The sequence below is a fragment of the Canis aureus genome, chromosome 38, assembly GCF_053574225.1.
Source record: "Canis aureus isolate CA01 chromosome 38, VMU_Caureus_v.1.0, whole genome shotgun sequence".
In the NCBI taxonomy this organism is placed as follows: Eukaryota; Metazoa; Chordata; class Mammalia; order Carnivora; family Canidae; genus Canis; species Canis aureus.
The window spans coordinates 10790046-10814960 of record NC_135648.1 but is presented as its reverse complement, the minus strand read 5'-3'; the positions used below and the strand labels follow the sequence as shown (position 1 = coordinate 10814960).

The 24915-nt window shown below is 36.1% G+C and overlaps 1 long non-coding RNA gene across 1 annotated transcript in view; it reads right to left on the bottom strand.

The window, feature by feature from the left end:
* LOC144307079 (uncharacterized) overlaps positions 1–24915 on the bottom strand; it is an 83936-nt gene that overhangs the window by 8503 nt on the left and 50518 nt on the right. The window contains exon 3 of the long non-coding RNA XR_013374055.1: positions 9467–9541. This is a non-coding gene — a long non-coding RNA (uncharacterized LOC144307079). The remainder of the gene's footprint in view (positions 1–9466; positions 9542–24915) is intronic.

Here is a 24915-nt window from a genome sequence, read left to right as displayed (position 1 = left end):
AAAGGAAAAAATGGGTATATTGGATTTCATCAAAGTTAAAAGCTTTGATCTTCAAAGGGCACCATCAAGAAACTGAAAAGACTGAATAGGAGAAAATATTTTCTTTTTTTAAAAAAAATATTTTATTTATTGGACACAGAGAGAGCACAAGCAAGGGGAGTGGCAGGTAGAAGGAGAGGGAGAGGCAGGCTCCCCAGTGAGCAAGGAGCCCAATGTGGGATTCGATTCCAAGACCCTGGGATCATGGCCTAAGCCAAAAGCAGATGCTTAACCAACTGAGCCCCCCAGGTGCCCTAAGGAGAAAATGTTTTCAAATCATAAATGCATTAATGGACTGATAAATAGAATATAGAAGGGCAGTTGTAACTAATAATAAATAGAACCCAATTTAAAAATGGGCAAAGGATCTGAATGGACATTTCTCCAAGGAATATATACCAACAGACAATAAGCACATGAAAAGATGCTCAACATCAGAGATATTGTGATATAATAAAATATATATTTTTGGTCTTAGTCCCCCATTCCCAGCACAAGAACTTCTGAAATCTTTGGAATTTTGGAGTGTCTAATGTTTTACATCTTACTGGGTTTTTAGGAAGCTTTAGGATGAAGGCTGGTCATCAAAAAGACCAGACCTTGACTAGAAGCTTAGAACTTTCAGCCTCATCCCTAATCTCTAGGGAGGGGTGAGAATCTGGAGACAGAGTTAATAATTATTCATACCAACTGATGAAATCTCTAAAAAGCCTAAACAACAGGTATCAAGGAGCTTTATAGTTGATAAACACATCCATCCTATCCCCAATCCACAGGATAGAAGCTCTTGTGATTGGGACCATTCTAGACCTCATCCTGTGCACCTCCTCATCTGGCTGTATCCTTTATGACATCCTTTATAATAAACTGGTAATAGTAGGTAGAGTGCTTTCTCGAAAATTATTGAAATGGAAGAGGAAGTTTTAGAAATCCCTGATTTATAGCCAGTATACCAGAGGTACGGGTGACAATCTGAGACTTGCAACTGGGTGTCTGAAGTGGGAGCAGTCTCATGGGACTGAGACTTTAATCATGTGGGGTCTGTGATAACTCTAGGTAGATAGTGTCAGAGCTGAATTGACTTGTAGTCCATGCAGTTGGTGTCTGGAGAGTTGGAAAATTGGTTGGTATAGGAAAAAACCCTCACATGTTTGGTTTCACAAGTGTTATGAATAAAAACAGTTCAACATCATTATGCATCAGAAAACTACAAAACAAAATCACAATGAAATATCACTTCACACCCACTGAGATGGCTAGAATAAAAAAAGTCAATGAAAAGTGTTGGTAAGAATGAGCAGGGGCACCTGAGTTGGTTGGGCATCTGCCTTCAGCTCAGGTCATGATCCCAGGGCCCCCCCGCTCGGAGAGCCTCCTTCCTTCTCTGCCTCTACCTCTGTATCTCATGAATAAATAAATAAAATCTTAAAAAGAAAAGAAAGAATGATCAGAAACCATAACCCTCACACATCACTGAGCAAATGTAAAATGGTGCAGCTGCTTTGGAAAACAGTCTGGTAATTCCTCAAATGATTAAACACAGGGTCACCAGATGAGCTGATAATTCTACCCTGGGTATATACTCAAGAGAAAGGAAAACAGCCACACGAAAACTTGTACTTGACTGTTTAGGTGGATACTATTCATAATAGCCAAAAGGTGGAAATAATCCAAATGTCCATTCACACAAATCAATAATCTATTCCATTCATACAACTGAATATTATTAAGCCACAGAAAGGAGTGAATGTACTGACACATGCTACAACATGGAGGAACCTTGAAAACACTGTGCTAAATGAAACAAGCTAGTCACAAAAGATCATATTTACTATGATTTCATTCATATAAAAGTCCAGAATCGGTAAATTTATAGAGACAGACAGTAAATCAGTGGTTGCTTAGGGCGGTGGAAGACATAAGAGAAGTGAGTGGAGGAATGATGGCCAAAGGGTGTAGGATTCTATTTGAAGTGATGAAAATACTTTACAATAGACTGTGGTGATGGTTGCATATATCCATGAATACACTAAAATGTATTATATTGCACCCTTTAATTGAATGAATCATATCACAAACTGTTAAAAAAAAAAAGAGAAAATTCTGTAATAAACATATTTAAGTCATGTACTCTAGGACTACCAAATTGCCTTACATATATGGGAAATCATTTTCTATCAATAAACATGCAAGATAAAGAATTTACTATTATCAGTGTTATACCTCAGGAATCAGGTTGGGGTAGGAGTTAAAGCAGTTAGCAAGAAGTCTTGGAGGTGATAGCCAACTTGAAGTTTCATGTGCAAAAGTTTAGGTTGGTATGTCCTATGCCCTCATATCTAGATTTATACAAGCAAGACTAGGAACTTGAAAATTCAATCCTAAGCACTCAAAATATTTCAAGTCCAATTATTTGAACATATTCCATTTTTTCTTAGTTGGAAGCCAACGACTGCCTTAGTCTTGCCTAAGTAATTGCTAGTTTTTCCTTAATAAATCAGATTGTAGCATAATTATTGTTTCCATGTGGTATTTTCCATTACTCAGAGTTGTATCATGTCTACCTTCTTGCTGCAGTTTTTAAATAACACCTGATCTCCTCCATAATAGGTACAAGTGTCAAAAATGATATTATTTTTAATATTCCAAAATGGAGCAATATTTAACAAGTAAATGTATGAGCACTTCAGGATAAATGAAACCACTGGACCCAAAGAGAGACCCTGAAATATTTCCTGTCCCTGTTCAGAGGAGAGATAATGGGTGAACGTCTTTCTGTAAGTGTTCTCGCTGAAGTTTATTTGCTTCAGGTCTTAAGGTGGAGTAGCATTTTGCCATGAAGGATCCTGTAGCCTTACATGGCGCTCTGTGAGGTGCTTTACCTTCACAGGTCTTGCTCCCATTAGTCCCCATTGAATGATGGATTTTTAATTCACATGGGCATTTTTCATATATCAGAAGACAATTTTAAAAACCCGGGAGATACCTATATTCATTTCACATCCTTGAAGGACATTTCAAAATTCCCTAGAGGGCTGTTTTTTTTTCTTCTCTGCAATGTACATGGTGTAGGAAAATGTTAAGCACTATTCTTGAGTACTTGGTGTTTCATCTTTAGGAGGGGATGATCAGGAAATCCAGTGGGCTGGTGCCCTGAAGTTGGCCTGGTGACTGAACCTTAAGGTAATCACAACATCGAGACCCAATTACATGGTAAGAGTCTCGGTCACTCAACGGTAGTGTACTGTGTGCCTATTGTGTGCAAAGCACTGAGCCAGCTGGTGAGAGACTCAGCCCAAAGGCAATGAGGGAGACGATGTACATACATAGCCATCCTTTCAGACTATGTGTAATGAAAGCCATTGGAAATATATAAATTTCTGCAGGAATCCAGAATGTGAGGAGCTAATATTCGCTTCATGGAGATGGTGGAGTTTGAGTTGAAACTTGAAGAATGGTATTTCAACAGATTAAAGGAGCGGTGAGCACACTAAAGAACAGGTAAAGTGGGTAAACAAAGAAATGTAGACCTTGGGATACATCTGACTTTTAAAGTGCATAGTGACATTTGGCTGGACCATAGAAAAATAATAGGAAAGAAGCATGGAAAGCTCATTGAAGCACGTTCATGAATGAGATTAAAATATCAGTTTATGAAATTTGGATTTTATAAAAGGGGATGACAATTAGCTGATGGTGAGAAGTCCGGGCAAATGTTAATAACGGTTTTCAAGATACATGAGGTCTTTCTAGCCTATACAGCAAGTGGCATTTATCAGCTGAACCCACAGAAGTGGGAGATGGACTGGAAATAGTGTAAAGGAAAGGAGGGAGGCCCAGTTCACTCTTGGGCACCAACATTAAGATGCAGAATAGAAGTGAGAATGTGAAAAGAAAGCCCTTGATTGGGGAGGAAGTGATATTAGATCAAACATCTCAGAACATACCCGAATGTGTTCCTGAGCAGCAGGTGGAAGCATGAGATTAGTGTTTGAAGAGAAGTCAGAATTGTAGGCTATAGGTTTGGGATCCACCTACACACCAGTGATGCCAGAAAGCCTTGTGAACTGATAAATAAAGAGAATGGATTACATATAAAATAAAATAATTTAAGAGATGTTATCTGGAAATAAAAGATATCCCTGGAGGAGAAAAGATAGGTGGGAAAAAGAAACAACAAAACCCAGAGAAAAGCCAAGGACGGAATATGGAGGACACTCACATTTTCAAACCAGAAACGAGTCTAGACAAAGACGGTTATTAGAAAGGCAAGAGAGAAGGTGGAGATAATTTCAAGGAAAAGAAGTTAGGAAAAAAAAAAAAGAAAAGAAGTTAGGAGACAAAGGAGGAATAATGACCACAGACTCAAAGGTAAGGGCTTCACAGTGAGGGAGCTGTTTGGAGAGAAATCATCAAACAACAGAACTGAATATATAATAATACTGTTATTAACTTATAGTTATATAAAACATTTGCATAACTCATCAAGCATTTTCAAAACTCCTGAGCAAGGTAAGGAATTGTACTAATACAGTTAGTTTTTAAAGCAAGGTTTCAAGCTTCAATTTCCATTTACAGAAAGTGTGAAACCAATGAGAAAACCAGCAATAGATCAGAGAAAAGGCTAATTATCATTTAGAGTGTAATTAATGCACCTTATAACTAATTAATAGAGACTAACCTCCATGAGACTCTCGAATTCCTACATCATTTGTAAGTGGATCAATTTTATATACCCGTCTCATATTAAAAAGGAAAAGTGACCACAGTTTTGAATTTAAAAAAGGGAAATGTAAAGGTCAGCTTTAATCTTTATAACTGTAATAAAAATGAGACAACTTTTTACTAAATTCAAAGGTTAAATAAAGGAATCAAGAGAGAGAAAAGGTGTGTCCAGGACAATCATTTTTAAACTCCAGAAGATTAAGCAGACCCCAGAGATAGACCAGAAGCTATACAAATCTCCCCTCACCAATAAAACATTTATCTTTTATTTTTTAAAGATGTTTTTCTTTACCTAAATATGTATCATGAAAAAAGATCTTTCCCTGCAAGCAATTTAAACTCCAAGTTCTACGAAGGAAAAACTGCAAATTTAGCAAATTGCTTCCTTTATTATTTTCTAAGTGACTACCTCAAATATAAAGGCCATTTCATTTGGCTCATCGGGAAGTCCTTTTGTTTGTTAAGGTTAACTATATTTAGTTAGGAGAAGATAATTCTATAACTGCTTTGAAGGGTAACCTTGACTGCTTCGATAAAACATTCCGTTATACAATCTTTCGTGCCATTACGAAATATTAGCACATCCTGGGGGGCTGGGTGGAAATCACTCTTCCCAGTCAGTGGAGTTAGATTTGTTGAAACATTACGTTTGAACACATGCAGACCTTATTTTGACCTGAAATTTGTAATATATCTTACAACTTTAGGATTTTCACAAAATCCCTCTCACTGGACTATTTATTTATTTATTTATTTATTTATTTATTTATTTATTTTTAATTTCAATTTTTAAAAAAGATTTTATTTAATCATGAGAGACAGAGAGAGAGGCAGAGACATAGGCAGGGGGAGAAGTAGGCTCCCTGTGGTGAGCCCGATATGGGACTCAATCCCGGGATCCAGGGACTATGCCCCCAGCTGAAGGCAGATGCCCAACCGCTGAGCCACCCAGGCATCCCCTCTCACTGGACTCTAACAAAAACTCTATGTGGTAAGCAAATCAGAGATTACAACTCCCATTTCACAGATAAAGAAAATGAGCCAGAAAGGGGATGGGAACATTCAGAGGACGTATTGCAAGGTCGTAGCAGAACCCTGTCTTTCAAGATAAGCAGGGACACGGTGTCTGCTCACTTGGGACCTGTTTTCCATGCTGGAATATAAGCTCCCTAAAGAGTATGGTTCATTGGTGCAACCCCCGTATCCAGCTCACCATGGCCTAGTAGATAGATATTAGATGCTCACTAGTTATTTCTGAAACAAATGGGTAGACAGAAATTCAAATCATGATGGATAAGCATCAACAACAATAGTGGCTGCATTAATGGAATGAGGACAGAATCTGAATTACAGAGAATGTGTGAAACTTGAGTGAGCATTATGAAGATAGTCTCTTACTTGTTTGAATAGGTTTATTAAATATAAATTACCCATCTCAATGGACAATTAAATGATTTTTAGTAAGTTTACAGAATTGTGCAGCCGTCTTCACAGTACAATTTAGAACATGTCTATCATTTCCAAGAGACTGTCTATGTCCATTTTCATCCATTCTCCATTCCTACCCTGAGTCCCAAGCAACCGCTAATTTACTTTCTGCTAGAGTTGCCTTTTGGAGGGGACATTTCATATAGATGGAATCATACATTTAGTGGTCTTTGTCTTGGGCTTTTTTTGCTTAGCATGTTTTTTGGGTTCATCCATGTTGTAACATGTATCAGTAGTTCATTCCTTTTCATCGCTAAATAATATTCCATTGCCTGGAGAGACCACATTTTGTTTATCCAGTCACCAGTTGATGGCTATCGGGTTGTTTTTACTTTGTTGAAAATCAACTGACCATAAATTTAAGAGTTTATTTGTGTATTCTCAGTTCCATTCCGCAGATCTATATGAAAGATTGTGTTCTTGGTTGTTCCACACTTCAATATTTGCATATTAATTCATTCAAATATTTTTGAGCCTCAAAATACAGCAGGCATTGTGCTGTGCAGTGAGATTGAAAATAAGTGATGAAAAAATAAGAAAATAAGCAATGAATCTTCATCATTAGGTAGGGTCAAAAGTTTGGTAAAGGATTGGTGCAATCTACTTTAGATAATCAAAGAAAAGTACAATTTTTTATTGGGTTTCTGGTTGCTCTATCAGAAAAGACTTTGAATAGTTATATTTCCTTATGTTTATTTTTATGATCCCATGTCACAATTTGGGATTATGTGATTATGTGCTTGTTTCTAGTACATGGAAGGAAAATGCTAGAGAGGTTGTTTTTATTTATTTATTTATTTATTTACTTACTTACTTACTTACTTACTTAAGAGAGATAGTATGTGTACCAGTGGAGGAGGGGCAGAGGGAGAGGGAGAGAGAATATTAAGCAGGCTCCCCACCCAGAGGGACAGGTGAGTCATGGGGCTCAATCTCACAACCCTGAGATGATGACCTGGGCTGAAATCAAGAATCGAATGCTTAACTGACTGAGCCACCCAGGCGCCCCTGAAGAGATTATTTTTAAAGCAATTAGAACAATGTAAGTGCCCAGAACACAGAACACAGTAAGTGATACATATGTATTTGTTAATAATAACCTGGTTAATAATCTGATAATAATAATATCTGGTAAGTAAATACTGCTGTCATTTCCAAAAGATGAATCCTCCCTTTAAGAAGGCAAATATTCCTATCTTCTGAGAACTATAATACCAAGTGCTAAAACGTGATTAAAGAAACAACCTAGGTGATCCAAACATACTATTTAACATTTCATGAGGCAGGCAGTCTCCATTCTCCCAGGTCCAGAAAACTGAAAAATGAGTCAGAAGCTAGGAAGTTTTTGTAGGATAAAGAATTAAAGAAAAAGGGAGAGAAAAACAGAACATATCTGGCGAGGCCTGCAGACAACCTTGTTTGGGATGAGAAGGAACAAGTATGGAGCGGAGAGTTGACTTGGTCTTTGGGGATTGGCTGATGGGATATACTGCCTTTCTGATCAAAGGGAGCATTTACAGGAACATGAAAGTTATTTAAGTCTTTGGTTTGCTGACATGGGATCCTGGGCAGAAGCAAGCTCCATCTTGGGCTTAAGAATTTCTTTCAACACAAAATATGCTCTCTATCAAAAATTTTACTAGAAGATACTCTGATCAGCAAGATCAAATAATATTCAATAATTTGTACAGTTACATCAACTAGAAGGGGTTGTAACTAGATAACTAGAAGGGATCAACTAGAAGAATGAAAAATTACTGAAGTGGTCTTCTGACAATGAAAACAAATGAGAATAATTTCAAAAGGCTAAGAACCATCTTGCATAATTTTGATAATTTAAACCATAAAAATATTTTTAAAAAGTTTTAATACTGAGAAAGTTCATTCTTGACCCTTGTCTAGTGGAATGTAATGATATCATTAGAAAAAAAGCTATTAAAGTTGAAGTGAGTTAAACATGCCTACCTGCCTTCTGGAGAGTTTTTTCAGATTGTACGAAAAAGCTCCAGTGCCCAGAAGGCAGTGTTGGGCCACCATCAACACTCATTCTGCTTATCATTGATGGCAGTACTTAAAAGTCAATCCAAGAAATGTCAAATTATGAAGTGGAAACAAGTGATTAAGCAGAATGGGATAGAAATTCTTCAAGGTTTTGAAAATCATTTTGATCCTCAGAAAACACTATTTATTTTAATTTCAAAGGATTTTTGGCTGTATCTCATAAAACTGGCCAGAGGGAATATTGCTTTTCTGAATGACCTTATGTATATCATTGGACCAACAAAGAACTATAATTTTCCCTTTTTCATCTTGGCTTCCAGAAAGCTTAAAACTGAATTTAGTGTCAGGTTGCTGCATCGATCTCCAAGTTGGTTTTATTATTATTATTATTATTATTATTAATTATTATTATTATTATTTTCGTACTTTAAAATGTCCAATCTAAATGATTATTTTATCTCTTTTTCTTTTACTATAAGATACCTCATTTTTTAAAAAATCAGACCAGAGTACAATTTTTTTTAAAGAAAGAATTCTGAGATACCACATTCCAAATCTCTCACTAGCCGATTACTTCTCTACTTTTCCACACTCAGAAATGTATTATCACCCCAACCTAAGTCCAAATAATCTAATGGATTATCTTTTTCACCAATTAGAGGGAATCTTCTTTAGAAATAGGATTTTGTTTTTTTTTAACATCCTGTGTATTAGTAAGATTGATGTTTTTATTTTTAACACATCTTAGTGTTAATGAACAGTCTATAGAAATAGTTGAAAGACAGCACCAGTATATAAAAATTCATAATATAGATTCTGAAATCAATATTGCAATATAACCTGAGAAAATTCTTTTTAGGGAAGTTTAGGAACTATTGTGATAAACATGGGCTTTTATTTTCTGTTTTATCTTTTTACTTGCAAGGTGTATGTTATTCTTCTGGTAGCATTTGATTTAAAATGTGAATTCTAGCAGAATAAGAACCATACCAATGGGAACCATTCCAACAGGACAGCTGTTCAACCATGGTTTTATTATAGTACAATAAAATTAAAAACTAGAGGCATTTGAGATTATACATATAATAAGTATTATATGTAATATAAAACATAAATATAGTTGGTATGCAATTAAAAACAAATTGAAGTGACATTGCATGATCATGATAAGATATTATTCTCGACTTCAGCCAACATTCAGAAATATACATACCTGGAAACTATTCTGGACATGCTGATTCAATAAGTCTGGAATGGAGGGCTTCTGGTGTGTGGTTAGGCTGAGAACCTGAAATCAGACCACAGTAAATCTCAACATCCTACCTAAGGAAATAATCAGAAATGAAAAAAAGAAAAATGCATAAAGATGTTCATCACTGAATTATTTATCATAGTAAATTAGTGATTTGCTACTAAGTAAATTGAGTAAACTATGCTGTATAAATGGACCAGCAGGGGCTATTTATAATTATGAATATGGAGAATTTAAAGACACAATATATTTTTCTAATATGAAGAGTCCACTAGAAATGGAGGCTCCACAGGTCTTGTTTCCCTGTGGTTCACTGTCTTATCCCTGAGTGCTTAAATAGTGTCTGACACATTGTATGTGCTCATTAAATACTCGTTGAATGAAAGAATGAATAAACAACCTGAAAAATAGAATATTTTTCTATTCTGAAAAATAGAATACAAAATTGCATATATATATATATAAAATTCTTTATATATATACATATATGTATTAATGATTTCTTTAGGTAATTCTTTATATATATATAAAGATATATATATTTATATATATGTATATGTATGTATATATATAAAGAATTACCTAAAGAAATCATTAAAAATTTAAAGGGAATGTGCTATTTGGTTTTCATGGAAAAAAAAAACAAAACTAAAAGCCAAATAAAAATTTTAAGTGAGAATCTGTATCCACGGCATCTGTTAAACTATTACATGGCAAGGTAATTCAAATCTTGACTGTGGAAATTCATGAAAATATTTACTCACAGATTCTCCTAGATCAAAAACCTTAGAATTATAATCAGTCAGGCAAGGGTGGGAAGATTGATCTTGGCAGGAAAATGCCAGAGATGGAATCCAAAAGAATGCACAGATAGACCCCACGTGTCTCTGAAAAAACTGCAATTACAACCTCTCCCCCTACCCCCTATCAAATGGTTTCTATAGATTGAATCCGATTCTTGACACTTAACTGTGCTTCTCGTTGACGTGGAGGGCACTCTGGCTCTGTGTGTCTCTCTCATGGCAGAGGAGGCCTGTTGGGCACATAAGGTGCACACAAACGCTTGATGATTGACTGCTTGATTGGAAAGAGGAAGATATGAGTCTGGAGGACAGACTGTCAGTTCCAGATGGTTCCCTGAGGAAGAACAGGAGGCGATCCAGGAATCTCTGCCCCAGAAAAACCACAGGCTGTCAATTACATGCATCAAGCAATGTGGAGAAGAGGCAAAGTGGAAGCGAAAAAGAACCAAGAAGTTATTCTTCTTGAATGTACGGTTTTTGCACTATTTTCATCTCATCTTTACCAATTTGCAGGATCTTCCCGGGAGTGCTTGGGTCCAGGTACTGTCCCCCAAACGTCTATACATCGCTTCATGTTCTAGTTATGATTAAAGTAAAAACAAATAGGCTTCATGATTCTATTTCAGGTTTTTCTCCCAAGCACCATCCTTTCAATAATTTTTCCTCCTCCTCTTTTTTTTTTTTTGAAAAAGTTTATTTGCTGCCAAAGAGAAAGTGTGGGTCTTTGTTATTAATGTTGTAGAAATACAAATATGTCCACCTCAGAAAGGAGTCTTCATTAACTCCCACAGCCCAGAAAATTAAGGCACGCCTCATCAGGATCCGAGCTTGCTGTCGACTAAATTGCAAGGGACTAGTTGAGTTGCTGGGGTTCATAATGCTGATAGAGCGGTTTCCACGTGAATGAAGGATAAACAGCGATTAATTTCAGCCAATAAATAATGGTTTGAGGCCCACATTGAAAGAGGAACAATTACTTTTCCATTTTTCCTGCCAAATGAGCTGATAAGAGAAAACAGGGGAGTTGGCCACGTAAATCAGTCTTAATTTTATCTTCCCCATTAAAAAGCAGCCATTAAGACCATCTTCGGCTCATTTCATCCTCCTCTTGTTTCACTTTTTCAATTTGCACAAAAGGGGGGAGTTTGCTCGTCATAAAATTTCACTTTGGCCAACCTATCATTTGCATCTGGGCCAATAAATAGCAATTAGCATAAACATTTAAATCAGGAACTGGAACAAATTCTTGTTCCCCCAGCAAGCTGTTAAATTACAGTATTTTACTATATATAAGAAGCACTAAACAAAAGATCTGTCGGGCGCTATTATCCTCTCTCGAATAGGACATGGTTGAAAGAGAAATAATAACTCCAAACCCACAAACTCCTCACTCGGATCCAGGGTGTCTGTCTCCTGTGGTCTTGACCTGTAGAATCAATGTTTCTTGCCGACTGTGTAAGTTCTCGACCAAACAAGGAAGTTTTAACTTGGGTTTGTAAAGGATAGTAATTTCATTAAAAATAAATACATGCTCTGCATTATTACTAAAAGTTGATCAACAAGAGTTGTTTTGAGCTCAAATCAAAGTCCACTGCACAAAATGTATAAGATGTATATAATAGGGAGATGAGAATTGGCTTCTTCAGGTATTCAGGTGCCTTCCTGAGTTCAGAGGAAAAACTGATCAAAATCTCAATGCAAAAGGGTTCAGGCCCAGGGCTCATCCTGTCCTTGCTCCTTTCTCACAGTGGTCCCTGGAGATGGTTTTTCAGAAGAGATCCTTTGTCTTATACAGCATGGTTCTCAAAGACAGAAAATATCCCCAGATATTTGTCTAAACCTTTGTCTAAACCTAGTTGGATTCTTGGTTCATGTTCTCTCTTGACATACCAGAGGGCTATGATGAGGCTTGATAGAAAGATATTAAGAGGAAAAATATAGAGAATGGCCCTCGGTGACTATCTCCAAACCAAGTATTAAGCCTGGCACCTTTTTCCCTTTCATTGTCAACCAAAACTTAGTTCATTATTTATCTATGGCTCATTGAAAGTCAAGGTGAGTGCTTCTCTTGATTAGGCCCTAATTAATTTTGGCTGGAAACCCAGAATGGAACAGAGTGGTTTTGATGTTTTTTATGAAAGCTTTCACTGGAAAGATTTGGGTTTACCAATGAAATGTTAACTGCATCCGGTTTGCGTATACGTGAAATGTTTATTTGCAATTACGTAGGTTGCCGTGAGAAGACACTGAAAATTTGAATTGGTCGTTCCCTACTGCTATTATTGATAAATTATTTTCTTATTTCTACAGGATGCTTAAAAAGGAAAAAAAATTGTCTCACTTCTACAGAATTTGAACATAGTCAACCTGGCGTCAACTAAAAACATAAGGGCAATGCTTCCACCATCTCTGGAACTAGCCAAATGTTAGATGACGTTGCTTCGATTTCTCACAAGACATCAAAAATTGCATAAATCCCAGTTTTGAGTTTACAGTTTATCATTTGAGTCATGTGGATGTGCATAACCTCCTTTATTCCCTACACTGTCTATCTCCCATCGAGCTATGCACTGCCTCTTATCCTGTCATACCTATTCTTGGACCCTAGGGAAAAAACAGGAGAAAAGAAGAAAGAGGTGTTTATGTTTTACCCCAATCTACAAGGGAATGAGCAAAATTAAAGGCACCAAGAACCAGAGACTCTCTCCTTCTCAATTCTCTCAACTGCTATCTTCCCAAAGTAGACGATCATCAATTTATTTAATCTACAACTGTTGGGGCCTGATGTCGGCCAAACTCTGGTGAAGCCAGTGAATGGAAGGTCTGTGGCCTTCTCATTTTGGGGGTTAGAAAATTTAACATAAGAAGTGAAGATATTCACCAGGGTATGGGTCAATAAATTTGTTTTTTTCGAAAGATATATTTTTTTTAATTTTTACTTTTAAGTAATCTCTGCACCCAACTTGGGACTTGAACTCACAACACGGAGATCAAGAGTAGCATGCTCCACCACCAACCCGGTGCCCCTGGATCAATAAATTTCAAAGCACTAATAATTATATTGGTTTGCAAAAGCACAGAAACTGCTCTCGGTCTCCCTACTGTCCATCGTATTGGAATCTAAAAATCCAGATACTGTTTGCAACCACAGCACACATTTCAACACACTCCGGTTGGTCTGTAACACTGATGATGGAGAACATTTGACACATGTTCAATATTTTGTTAAACTGAAAGGAAAACTGTGTTGAGACAGTTTCTCAAGAAACCCGGGCCTGGTGAAGAGACACTCTGTATGCATCTCAGAGAATGTGGCCAAAACAATACCACGTGTTGCCACATCAGCTTCCAGTTTCCTGTGCAATGAGACTGTGGCTGGCTAAATTCTGGTGAATGAAATATGGACAGAAACGATGAAAATCACTTCCAGGCCTCGCCCTAAAATATATCCCTTCTTTCTTTCCTTTCCTCAGTAAACCTGGGCCTAGCGGTTTCAAGTGCAGTAACTCAGAGATGAAGAAGAGCAGTCTTAGACCATAAGAGGAATGGAAAATCCACTTTGAGTACATGCGACCACCAAGACTTCAGGGCTTGACTGTAATGGCAGCTGTTTGCTTACCCCAAGTACTGAAGAATGGGTAGGAAACAAGTAGGATGATTTAAAAAAAAAAAAAAAAAAAAAAAAAAGCTTTGATTAGGACAGCCAGAGATTCAATTTATAAATGGCTCAGAGCTACAGAAATGCTTTTTCTCATTAGCTTAGAGAATAATGCAAATCAATGTTGAGCAAAGTAAATAGTAAATTAGGGCAGAACGGGGCAGAGGTACATGCACTGGGATCAATAGGAAACAGACAATGCCTCTTCTAAGGTAAAGAATTAAATGAGCAGCTAAGGAGTTAACATTAAATTGTCTAGTCCCAGGGCAAATTGCACAGGAAGTAGGGGAAATGGGCAATGGAGAACTTTCAGATGGAATTAAGAAAAATGAATGGCAAAAATTATTGAGGGGCACCTGGGTGGCTTAGTTAGTTAAGCACCTGCCTTCAGCTCAGGTCATGATCTCAGGGTCCTGGGATCTAGCCCTACATCAGGCTCTCTGCTCAGCGGGGAGTCTGCTTCTCCCTCTCTCTCTGTGCACTCTCTCTCTTTCCTATCTCTCTCTTAAATAAATAAATAAAATCTAAAAAATAATTATTGATATGCTTAAAGTAAAAATAAGTTATCTTTAGAAATTTTATGAGTAGCAATATTTTGAATAAAGTACCATTATACCATCCCTCGGTAAATAAATGGATACACTACAGAGCAAATCAGGTTCACCAACATAGTTACATATTTAAATTCTGTTTTTTAATTTACATATATAATGAATATATAAACAAAAATAATTTATTATATATAATATGCATATTATATACATGCATAGCTTATGTATGTATATATGAATCTGAGGCAGAACTACTTTGTTTCATTAATCTGCTGATTCCTACACTAAGAGAAAACATTTTATTTTATTTTAAAGATTTTATTTATTTATTAATGAGAGACACACACAGAGAGAGGCAGAGACGCAGGCAGAGGGAGAAGCAGGCTCCATGCAGGGAGCCTGACGTGGGACTTGATCCTGGGTCTCCAGGATCAGGCCCTGGGCTGAAGGCAGCACTAAACCACTGAGCCACCCGGGCTGCCCGAGAACACATTTAAAAAAAAAAAAAACTCATTGGGGTTTTTATACTATCTTTAGATTTTGGAGATTATGAAAAACAAACTATATTGTAGAATATTTGGAAAGTAAGAAAAAGTAGAAAGGAAAAAATCAAACTCCCCTACTAGTATCTCTCAGATAATATAGTAATATTTGTGTGAATGAATTATATACCAATTTTGCAAACTATATTTTATCCCAATTGAAATTATAGTTTACACTGAGATTTGTTTTGTTTTGTTTTTTTTCTTACCATTTACTTCTTATTAAGATCTCCCATTGGTTTTCCATCTCAAAAATAGCAAAATCTAAGTCTAGGTACAATGGGGCACACTAGGTGTGCCCAGATATTGGCTCCCTCTGCTAACAGGGCTATCCGGTGGAACATAAGTTGCCAGTAACCTCAGCCCCTTATGCCAGTGTCTTGTAAAAATATCCTAAATTTCTACATCACCCGTGACATGAAAAGGATTCAGAAATACTGTAGACTCTTATCTTCTTTTCCAATAACTATTTGTGGAGAATTAATTGTATTAAACTTATTAAATGGACTTATACTTATCATTTATTGTAATAATCCATTAGTTTTAAAACTTATTTCCATGTTTATTACCATCCCTTATACGATTCCTATGTTTTAATTCATTTTTCATTTTACCAGAGTTTATCTTTATGGTATTTCTTTCCAGGCAGGGTACAAAAGTGATATATTTTTGAGGCTTTTTTACCTGAAAGCCTCCTTATTCTGACTTAGCACATGAGTGATAACTTGCATTGGTATTTAATTCCTAGGTCACAATCTGTTTCCCTTAAAAGTCTGCAAACATTTTTCCATCATCTTTTGGCATCTAGCGTAGTGAAAGAGAAGTCTGAATGCTGTAAATAACTGTAAAATCATTGTCATTATTTTTATTTATTTTTAAAACACAACTCTTTCTGATTTTAGGGTCTCTTTTAATCAAATTGGTCTAGATTTTAGAAATCTCTTCAAATTCTAGATTGGTATTTATTGAGCTTGGAATTGTTTTCGGTTAAAACCATGATTGATGCTGTCCTTTTGTTCTGGGTTGTTCCTCTGGAATATAATTAATTCATTCAGCTCATTTTACAAATACTTATTGATTACCTACTATGTGCCAGACACTGTTGGAAATCAGTAGGTAGGGTGGATATGGCAGTGAGCCAGAAAGAGTTATAACAATTAAGGAAAAGTACAGGACCCTAAGTCCTAAGAAGATGCATATTTATAGTTCTTAAGATGAGTATTCATTTTTTATTCTCTGTGATTGCTGTATTCTCATTTCTTTTCTATTGGTCATTATCCTCTGCATTTTATATTATTTTTTAAGATTTAGACCTTCACTCCTAAATTTTCTGGTTTTATTTTTGCTTTTAACTGCTCTTGAGGAAAACTTTCATTCTACCCATATTTTGTGCTTCATAGATGCTTTTATTTCCTTAATTTTTTAAAAAGTGTATTTATTTATTTGGGGGAGGAAGGGAAGAGGGAGAGAAACTTAAGCAAACTCCGTGCTGAGTGCAGAGCCCCACAGCAGGCTTGTTCCCATGACCTGAGATCAAGACCTGAGCCCAAACTAAGGGCTGGACTCTTAACAACTGAGCCACCCAGCTGCCCCATTGATGCTTTTCTTATACGTATCTCCCCTCTTATCACATCCTACCTTTCAATCTGCTTACAATAAAGCTACTTGTTCCTTGACTGAAGAGACTATGAACTCAGAAATCTTTTCCACCCCCAACTTTTTAAACAATTAGGATATAATTCATATACCATGGAAATCACTACGTTAGACAGTTTAGTGTTTCTTAGTATCTTTTTAAGGTTGTGCAACCATCACTGTCTAAATCTAATTCCAGAACATTTTCATGACCCCACAAAAACCCTGTAGTTGCTAGCAGTCACTTTCTATCTCAATCTCACCTTCTGGAAACCACTAATCTGCTTCTTATCTATATGGATTTGCCTATTTAGGACACTTCATATAAATGAAATCATACAATAAGTCACTTTTCGGGTCTAGCTTCTTCCACTTAGATAATGTTTTCAAGATCCATCCTATTGTAATATGTGTACTTTAGTCTTTTTTTTTTTTTTTTTTTTGCTGAATATTATTCCATCCTATACCAGTTGGGTTTTTCCATTCATCAGTTAAAGAACAACTGGATGGGGATCCCTGGGTGGCGCAGCGGTTTGGCACCTGCCTTTGGCCCAGGGCACGATCCTGGAGACCCGGGATTGAATCCCACATCGGGCTCCCGGTGCATGGAGCCTGCTTCTCCCTCTGCCTGTGTCTCTGCCTCACTCTCTCTCTGTGTGACTATCATAAATAAATAAAAATTAAAAAAAAATTAAAGAACAACTGGATGTTTCCCCTTGCAGCCAGTTTTGAATAATACTGTGATCAACATTTTTACATGTTTTCGCGCGCACGTATGTTTTCAGCTCTCTTGTCCATATATCTAGCGGTAGAATTGCTATCCTACAGTAAATCTATGTTTGAGTTTTCAAGGAACTGCCAACCTATTTTCCACAACAACTGCACTGTAGCATTTGATAAAAGTTTCCTTTTGATTTAGTTTGGTTGCTGTTACCATTGTTTTTAGTATAGCCGCCTGGTGAATGAGAAGTGCAATCTCACTGTGGTTTTGATTTGCATTTCTCTAATAAGTAATGATGTGAGCATCCTTTTATGTGCCTATTGACCATTTGCATATCTTTTTTGAAGAAATATATTCAAGTTTATCATTCATTTTTTAAATTGGGTATTTCTCTTTTTTGTTGTTGAGTCGTAAGAATTCTTTATATATTCTGGATACCAGAATTTTATCAATATATGATTTACAAACATTTTCTCTTATTATGTGGATTGCCTTTTCACTATATTGACATTGTTTTTTTATGGACAGACTTTTCTTTTTTAATTTTACAGAAGTCACATTTACATACTTCTTTGGTTGCTTGTGCTTTCAGTGTCATAGGCTAAGAAACTGTTGTCTAACCCAAAGTCACAAAGATTTATGCTTATAATTTCTTCTGAGTTTTATAATTTTCCTCTTTCATTTAGGTCTTTGATTCATTTTGCATTAATTTTTCCATATTATATAAAGGAGGGATTCTAATTCATTCTATTGCAAGTGGATATCCAGTTGTCCCATTTGGTGAAAAAACAAATGTCTTTCCATTAAAAGGTCTCGGCCTCTTGTCAAAAATCAATTGACTATTGATGTGTAGTTTCTTTCTGGTCTTCAGTTCTCTTCTGTAGATATATATGCCTATTGTTGTGTCGGTATCACGCTCTCTTGATCACCATAGCATCGTAGTAACTTTTGAAATAGAGAAGTGGTACGTCTCTAACTATGTTCTTCTTTTTAAACATTGTTTGCCTGTTCTGGACCTTTGCATTATATTATTTCAGAATCAGTTTGTCTATTTCTGTAATATAGGCGAAATTTTCATAGGCATTATATTGAATCAGCAGATCAATTGGGTAGTACTATAATCTTAACAATATTGTCTTCTAATCTATGACACAGGATACTATTCTATTTACCTAGATCTTTAATTTTCTCCAACAGTATTTTGCAGTTTATAATTCTTATACTGCTTTGGTTAAATTTATTCCTAATTATTTTATGATTTTTTTTGCTTCTATTATGAATGATCTTTGACTTTTTATTTTGACAACTTTCAAACTTGCAGAAAATTGAAAAGAATAAGTAACACAGTATAGTTCCATGTACCCTAACTTTGACCTAGATTCACCGATGTTAACATTTTGACATATTTACTTTTTCGTATGTTCTCTCTTCCTTCCCTCTCAACCACTCTATTTTTCTTCCTTGGAAAAATATTTCTATATTTCAGAAAAGTGACTTATAAATGAACATTTTGAAAAATATCCTTGGGACTCCTGGGTGGCTCAGTGGTTGAATGTCTGCCTTAAGCTCAGGGCGTGATCCCAGAGTCTGGGGATCGAGTCCCACATCAGGCTTCTCTCAGGGAGCCTGCATCTCCCTCTGCCTGTGTCTCTGCCTCTCTCTGTGTCTCTCATGAATAAATAAGATCTTTAAAAAAAAGAAAAGAGGGGATGTGGTTCAGTGGTTAGCACCTGCCTTCAGCCCAGGGCATGATCCTGGAGTCCCAAAATTAAGTCCCACATTGGGCTCCCTGTGTGGAGCCTGCTTCTCCCTCTCTCTCTCTCTCTCTCTCTCTCTGTCTCTCTCTTTCTCTCACTCTCTGTGTCTCTCATGAATAAATAAAAAAAAATCCTTAAAAAAAGAAAAGAAAAATATCTTTTACATTGTTCGAGGACCACTAATTTTAAAAGAATAACATTAGAGAAAATGCTACTTGGCTTTTCTTTGATGATATTTCCCCTCCATGTTATAATTTTGAATGCTGTTCATAATTGGATATGAAAGACAAGGATGGTTAATAACACCTCCAACTGCCAAAATGCAGATAAATTCGTTGGTTTCTACTGTCACAAATTCCTGTCCTCGGAACAAACAACAACAAATAAATGGGAAGCCTTCCATAGCACTCCAATGGGTGTCTTTTAGTTACTACTGCAGTATTTTATGGGAGAACAAAAGACAAGTAGAGACTCCTTCAGGAAAAATATCATGTAGGTTTATTCCTTCCTTCATTCATTCATTCATTCATTCATTCAATAAATACCATTCAAAACTCTGTTAAGTGTTAGATCCTAGGGTACAGACCTGTTCCTGCCCTGGTGGAAGTTGAAGGTTAGTGTGATGACAGACCATGAGGAAACATAAATATATAGAAGTCTATAATTCTTTACCAAATATTTTGGTGTCTAGGAATATCAAAACAGAAAGCATTTTCTCTGAAAACAGAAAGTATTTTCGTAAGCTTGTTAGCAGTGAGACCTGATCTCTACTGACATAAAGCTGTTTCATTTTTTCATCTATTTATTTATTCATCCCACTTGGTAAGAATATGCATGTCTTTCACTACAGAAATATTAATGTTCTTGATTATAAGGTGCTGTCCCACACTCTTTAAAATACAGTTTATGTACCATATCATCTCTGTAAGAGAAAAAAATTATTGAAATTCTGAAATAGGCCTGGCATCAGTATTTCAAGTACAGAGAATAGAAGGAAATATCTGGAATAGAAGATATTTAAGTGACAGGTATTATGAAGGAAGCTATCAGATTGCAGTGATAGTAAAAATGAGTGAGGGACAGTTGATTAGGGACAAACTGAATCCATTTGGGAGCAAAGCCCTCTCAGAACGTACAAACTAAGAGCTGAAAAATAGGAAACCAACCAAAGAAGTTTTAGGAAGAGACAGTGCCTATGAGAAAGCTTCTCATAGGCAAAGGGACAGCAAGAAAAACATCTATGAGGTAGATTTTGTGGCTGGAATGTAGTAACTCTTGCTAATCAGGGAAGGTAGTAGGAAAGGATTTCTATATCCACCCACAAATGTTAAGTCCACCTACTTCCTTTACCCCCGCCTCGCCACTCCTGCAACAAGAGTGTCCTAGCCATTATGTGAGAACTTCTCCCTCCCACAGAAGGTATGTTCTGGAATAAGAGATATACCTGACTGGTTGGACAAATCTTAGTAGCCTCTAAACATGGCACTCTGCTTAGAGTCTCCTGTCAGACAAAAGGGTGTTGTTTCTCTGCCCAAATAGTATGTGTCTCACTAAAGGTGGCTCTTAACAAAAATGGCTTAATCAACAGCTAAAATATTCCATCAGACCAAATTTTGGCATCATACCTAGAAAACCACTTTCATAAGGCCTCATTCCCAGCCCCCTCTTCAAAAAATAAAGGTATTTTGTTGAATTAAAACAGAACAATGTAATATATGCTTTATATTGAATTCAGACAAATTGATCTGAAACTATAATGAAATCAAAACTAGTTATCTAACAAGCTTAAGTTAACCACTTTGGTTTTACAGAGAGGTGCTGAATACCACTGCATTGCACTGTGGAAAGCATCTCTTAGCCAGGGGCAGTATTTACTCTGTTGAGAACAGGGCCAATGCATGGCAATTCCTGTTTGGACAAGGATGAGAGTAGTAGGTGCTTTTGGAATCTACTAATTAGAATGAAATCTTCGAATGCTTATGGTCAAAGCCCAGAAAATTGGCAGATCTTACCAACGTTAAGTCTGAGAGGTGGCTATAATTCTGCCCAGATAACTAGAAAGAGTGAGGCAATGGAATTTTGATTGGCAAATTACAGTGCAAATTACTTCTTCTTATGTTAAGGCTCTCAGTTTTATGAATAGAAATTTCTTCATAATTGTTAGAGGTTCATAAAAAAAAGTTATCAGAACATAAGAAGTAATTTCAATGAGCACCATGTTTTGAATGCCTCCAGAAAAAAAAAAAAAAAAAGATTGCTAGGCTGTGAACATTATTGCATATCTGTAGGGGAAAAAATATGTTTTTATGCAAAATCCATTGAGTCGAAAGCAGCATTTATATGATGGCAACTACTAAATTAAGAAGAAAATTCTGTTATCTGAAGGTTTAATCATAAGACATCTACATCAGCATAATGGAAAATAGCTAATAATTGGCCAGATGTTTGGCTTTTCATGTGATGGGTTGTTTTCAAATTATTTTCTACCCCAGCACACCTGAGGGTTACAACACACCCCATCAGTTAGAGTAATTCTCGAGGGGAGAGGGGGCCTGTTCGGCTCCGGATGGAGGGAAGGGGCTGGGGAAAGTCCCTCGGGGTATTCTGATATGTGCCCCTGGGGGACCATCATGTGTCAAAGACTAAGTAGAAATGAGGCGTTTTATGAGTGAACTGTTTCAGTGGCATCACACTGAAAATGACATCATCAATTATGGTATTTAAGTCCTCCATTTTCAAAGGTAAAAAGCTCTGGCTAGGCTTACAGGAGCCAAGATAGAAAACCAGGTAAGAATGACTGAGGGGAACTGATCAATGTTGAGGCCCGTGTGAAAATATTGAGACAAAGGTGCTGCCCTACATTCTTTCTGCATAATCTTTTTGGGGGTGGGGTGGGGGAGAGCACTCACTTAAGCAAGAAATCATTTCAGTCTGTATATTACTTATCTGTTAATTCATTCAACATGAATGAACGGACATTTTGGTGAATCTACTTTCTGTAGAGCATTCCACTGGGTTCTACAATTCCATATTGTACAGCCCTGTTAGTTGTCGATTTCTTGGCCAGTAAAAAGGAAGTCTTGGATTGCCTTCAAAAACTAGTCCAATAGATGCATTTTTGGCCTTAGGAATGTAAAAACTAAATAAAACCCAGTTTTAACTTTGAGAAGTGAATTTTCTTTATGCTTTTTTAAAAAATGCCATACCTGAAGTAGTTTCCCAGTTCTGTGTTTTGTATATTTGTATAACTACATATTATATACATGTGTCTACATGCTCATGGTACGCAGACACACACAATTTAACTATATTAAACCAAGGATTAATGTCTAGAATTAGGTGACTAATATACCACATGAGCTTGGTCATTTAATTAATATCAAATGTTCAAACATAAAATAAAAGAACTCTTACCCTCACTTTAACATATAATTTACCTAGACAATTAAGAACGATGGAATCATAGAAGTATAATATGCTAATAACTCTGTTCCCTTTACCTTGATTAATTGTTTTGTTCCTGACCATGCCTGGGTGGATTCCCAATTTCTGAGGTCCCACTGCATATATATCCAAATGTGAAGGTCTTTCTTGTTTCCTGTGACTCAGAAGAAAAATGGGCATAGACATATCTATGGGGCTTAAAAGGACTGTCACTTAGCTCCAGAAATGACCTTGACACCTTCCAATTGCAAAAATCTACCTGCAAGCTTTTGTGATAGGCATAGTTCTGTTACATGCTCAATTACAAAACATTTTACAAAAATTTTTCCTCAGGAAGAGTCACCTTATATTCAAAGCCATAAATACTTTCTCATATCCAAGGGGTTTACTCTCAACTGCATCCTTTCAAACAGCAACATATTGTTTAAGAAAGGAAATAAACAACTCTAAACGATTTCAATTAGTGTCTTTGATGAAAACAGTGTAAGACGAATCTATAACACAGGTTAGTAATTATTCAGAGTCCATACCACAATTACCAGTACTGTCCGCCATTATATTCAATCTTTTAAAGGTCAGTTTGAAACAGTACCATGCTGTGAAGAGCACAAATGTACACTTGCAGAATCAGTGGAAAACCATAAACTATCCAAATGTAATATGAATGGTCACCATGGCTTGGGATAATATTTTTAGTAGCACTAATGTATATAAATATAAAGGCATTATATCTCAAACAGCTTAGAAGAAAATGCAAAAAAAAAAAAAAAAAAAAGCCACTGGCAAACTCTTTCATGACCAATGCTGCTAAGTGCTGATTGATCAAGGTACTGATGTCAAAGATATGAGGGAAGAATTTGAATAAGATTGCTGAGATGTGTGAGAACAGACAAATTTTACAAAAGCACATTAAAAATAAATAGCATATGTTTATGCTGTGTATATATAAATCTCTAAAGTAAATGATACAAATAGACATTTGACTATTTCAAATATATCTTAAAATTATTCATTATAGTTCGATAATTACTTTTCAAATCTTAATTATGGGATAAATGAATCTTGCCTTATATTTCAGTTCACATTATATGTGGGCATATGTGATATTATGTTTATACCCTTAAATTTCAGAGTTTAGCACATTAAACTGCCCAACTTATTTGTTCACTTTAAATACCAAGCATTACTTTTCATAATTTAATAACTATTTCATGTTAATTGTAAAAGCAGGCTATATCTATTTCTTTTCTTACCTTTGCAAGTATATTTAAAGTCATTGCCGTCAAAAGATAATGTGTTGGCCACTTGAAATTTTAGTGTTTGTAATACGAAATTCTCCCTGGAGTAACGAGGCTGGCTTTAGCAAATAAATTACAGGATGTCTGGTTAAATCTCAATCTCAGATAAATAATAAATAATGAATAATAATAAACCATGAATAATTTTTTAGTATAAGTATGCCCCATGCATTTTGTGCATTTCACGGGGCATACTTCTACTAAAATCCAAAAAAAAAAAAAAAAAAATCAGCTGGTTTATCTGAAATTCATATTTAACTGAGTATCCTGTATTTTTCTCTGACAACCTTTTCCTAGAGTGAATCGAGAATTTACTTTTGTTATGTTTAAAAGGAATGAGTGAAGGAAACTATTAGTAGGATTTTCAGCATGCTAACTTTAAGGGTAGATTTATTTTCTTGATTCCCAAACATTGAAAAATGGGAGCCCAGCATGTCTTTTTTTTTTTTTCCAGCATGTCTTAGTGACTCTGTATATACTATATCCAGTCCAAAATAATCCCTTTCTCTGTCTTCATGTTGTCTTCTCTCCCACAGCTGATATATATACATGTATCTTACTTCCACTCTACAGAGCTATTTCAGACACAAACTGCATGAAAGATGCCATATCAAACAAAGCAACGTTGTGCAGGATGCTGGAAAGAATTGTTTAGGGGGCCGCACATTATTCCATTGATGGGAAATGCTCAGTCCATCAGGAAAACATTCCTCAGAGGTGTATTCCAGAGACGTATAAAAAAATAATAAAATTTGAAATTCTTCTTATCATCTTCCCAGCCTTCAGAAGAGGTTTTTTATAAAGGGTAAGGCATAGGATCCCGGTGTTATTTCTGCATGACATTAGCGCCCATTACTGTTCCACATACATTATAAACATTACACAAGGGTCATCAGGAGCCCTGCAGTGCAAATTTTCGTAAGCGATTTATTCCTACCTAGTGGGCACTTAAGCCTCCGTTGTGTATAGGAGCAAAGTGTGTTCCAGCAATAAATAGCAGA